Source organism: Myotis daubentonii, chromosome 2 (assembly GCF_963259705.1).
Source record: "Myotis daubentonii chromosome 2, mMyoDau2.1, whole genome shotgun sequence".
Taxonomy (NCBI): domain Eukaryota; kingdom Metazoa; phylum Chordata; class Mammalia; order Chiroptera; family Vespertilionidae; genus Myotis; species Myotis daubentonii.
This window is the reverse complement of record NC_081841.1, coordinates 143,939,565-143,943,193: the sequence shown is the minus strand read 5'-3', so window position 1 is coordinate 143,943,193 and position 3,629 is coordinate 143,939,565.

Sequence of the window (3,629 nt, the reverse complement as noted above, 5' to 3'; positions counted from 1 at the left end):
CTCTTTTCCCTGAGCAAAGGGACAGATGGCATTCAATGACACCTGTTCCTACTACAAACATTATTGGTATTACTTCTCTCATACTAATTAAAGACAATTCAGAGAAAAGTTAATAGAAAAGTTTTAGAATTAATATCATTAACAATACAGTATCCAAAATAAAGGTATTTCCTTGATGTTTTTTCTCCCTGAATTTGTATGAATATATGAGTTATGAAAGAAGTATATCTAAGAAGGGTAACCTCATTAAATAAGAGTATGCTATAATTATCTGAGCATGTCTTTTGAGAGTTTTAATTGATTTAACAGTTAATGTAATTATAAATAATTTCTTCAGATTCATTAAAATTATAATAGTTTTTATGAGTTTATAAAAATAACAATTCTACAATCCAAATTTTGACAGCCTAATTAAGGGGGATTTTAAAAAGCTGTGCTACGTATAATATATTTTGAACATTAAAAAAGAAAAAAGTAATGATTAAAAAATATAATCCTGATATCTTGTATAACATTTATGTTTTTATGTTTTCTTTATTGCACTGCCCAGAATATATGTTTGGCATATAATGAAGAATCAGAAACATCACTGTGAATACCATCAAGTAAGGCGATTTTTTATCCTATGAGAAGGTCGATGAAAGACATGAAAAGACAAGAAAAATAATTTTAGGTTGAAGAGAAAATGGTATTACCATCTGTTTTGAAAGGAAGCCACATAGATAAGAGTGAAAATACATTTGATGGTGATAACCTGTAAAAACTGGAATAATGCAATTTTATTTCTTAAAGACAGAATTCAGAGATGCTTAAGAAAATTGGAAAATGCCAAGCAAACTGGCAGTGAACAAGACAGACATATTGTCTATGTTAAAAAGAGCCTTACAGTGATAGACAGTTTTTTGACTAAATTTGCTTAAAATACGAGGCATGGGATCCATAAAGTATCATATATTACTCATTATAAAGAGTATATAGTTATTTTGAATAAATAACTCTTAGATAATGTTCTTTGTAGTTAAATAAAAATGAGCTTTCTGTTTTTGGTAAATTATACTTTACTGCAGATAGTTTATTTATATCACATTGCAATAGGCTGACCACATTTATGATGTTTGACTGCTTACAGACTTCAAACACCAACCTATCTCTTACCCCCTCTTCCACATCTAAGTAAGCAGATAAGAGAGCAGGCTACACCTCCTTTGGCATCAGTGGGAAGTTAAAACTATGTAAACCCCTATCCATGCTCTAACTCTCAGATCAGCTGGCCTTCTATAATAAAAACCAAAACCAGTTGTCCCTCTCTGATCTCTCTAATCATTTTCAGATCAGCTTGAGTGCCTGCCCTACTCTTCCCAAGAGAACTCATGTGTCAATAAAATTTCCTCTTCATACCTTCCTTGTACATGTATAGCATCATCAGTTCTGACATTTGAACCTGATTTTGCATGTGGTGTTTCATCCCACCCTTGTGGGGTGACTACAACATACTTTAATACATGAAGGTATGAAGGTACGAAGCTACGTGTAAGGTAATTCATATCAAATATGCATATAGAAGTTACAAATATGCAGTAGAAGTTACATATAGATTACAGAAAATATCCTAATGTAATTTAGCTCAGCATAGTTTTATTTCAATATTTGGATATAGGTACTAAAGCAGGAATGAAAATTTAATGCTTAAATGAAATTGTTAGCTAGGAAAATCTGTAGTCACAATGATTTGTAGAAGATAAATTATGAATGCCTCCCGAAGACACAAAATCTTCATATTAGAAAGTGCACTTAGGGGAGAGAAAAATATAATCATTAATTTTGTACCTTGATTATTCTACTCAATCTTAACCTTGACAAATACACATTGCAGGTTTATAATACAAAAGAAAAAATATTATTTTTGTTCGTAACTGAATTTAATTCTTATGTTTCTGTATAACCAGATATAGTCTTGTAGCTGATGGGTAAGAATTAACATACAGAGTTCATATTTCATTCACTACAAAATTTAAATTTAAATTAATTCAATACCAGGGGAGGATTAATTATATATATATGGCATTGATAGATACATATATGTATGTATGTGTGTATATATATATATATATATATATATATATATATATATACACACATATATATATATAGATACATTTTTACGTGTAATACATAGATTATATATAATACAACACAGAACTCTTTATATTTATGTAACATACTAGAGACCCAGTGCACAAAAGTTGTGCACTCGATGGGGGGCAGGCCCTCAGCCTGGCCTGTGCCCTCTTGCAGTCCAGGAGCCGTTGGGGGATGTCTGACTGATGGCTTAGGTCCGATGGCCTAAGCCGGCAGTTGGACATCCTTAGCACTGCTGCGGAAGCTTGGAGAGGCTCCCGCCACTGCAGCTGTGCTCACCAGCCATGAGCCCAGCTTTTGGCTGAGCGGCATTCCCCCTGTGGGAGCACACTGACCACCGGGGGGCAGCTCTTGCTTTGAGCATCTGCCCCCTGGTGGTCAGTGCACATCATAATGACCAGTTGTTCCTCTGTTGGACCAAAACCGGCTCTCTGACATCCCCTGAGGGGTCCTGGATTACTAGAGGGCACAGGCCAGGCCAACGGAACCTACCTGTGCATGATTGGGGCTGGGGAGGGATGCAAGATGTTGGCCCACCAGGGAGAGACTGCAGGAGGACTCCAGGGCATGTCTGGCCCACCTTGCTCAGTCCCGATCTGCCTGACCCCAGCAGCAAGCTAACCTACTGGTTGGAGTATCTTCCCCCTGGTGGTCAGTGCACGTCATAGTGAGCAGTTGAGCGGCCTTACCATACCATTAGAATATTATGTTTTGATTGGTTAAATGGACAACTGAACAATGGGACATTTAGCATATTAGGCTTTTATTATATAGGATTGAATTTAAAATGGTCAGGGATACACACACACACATACACACACACACACACACACACACACACTTAAATAGTATCTATAATAATGTATTGCTTGAACATTCTCACTTCCAACTAAAAACACCTTAATAAAAATAAAAGGATAACCCTGGCTGGGTTATTCAGTTGGTTAGGGGGTCTTCCCAATACTCCAAGGTTGTGGATTTTTCCCCAGTCAAGGCACACACAAGAAGCAACCAACGAATGCATAAATAAGTGGAACCTCAAGTCGATGTCTCTCTCTCTCTCTTCCTTCCTCTCTCTCTAAAATCAATCAATAAAACAAATGCTTTAAAAAAATAAAGATAAATGGTCAATAATACTGTAAAATGTCTCCTGAATTATACAAATTCTTAATATGTTTTATCTCTGTTAGTTAAAATCTAAATATATAAAAACCAAGTCTTCATAGCAGCAGCAATGAATCAAGCCTATTACTGAGACTTTAAGCCACTCCAGCTGCATGTGAAGGAGGTGTGAAAAAATGAAAGTTCAATAATCTAAAAAAAAATGTGCCTTTTCACACTTTGTGGGTTGGTGGTGATTGTGGAGCACACAGAGTAGTATTCACTCAGTGGGAGATTTTTACAGTAACAGTCTGATCTAAGCCTAAATCCTAATCCAAAATTAAAACTCAAGATGTGCTTCATCATATCTGAGCCAACAATTTTTTTCT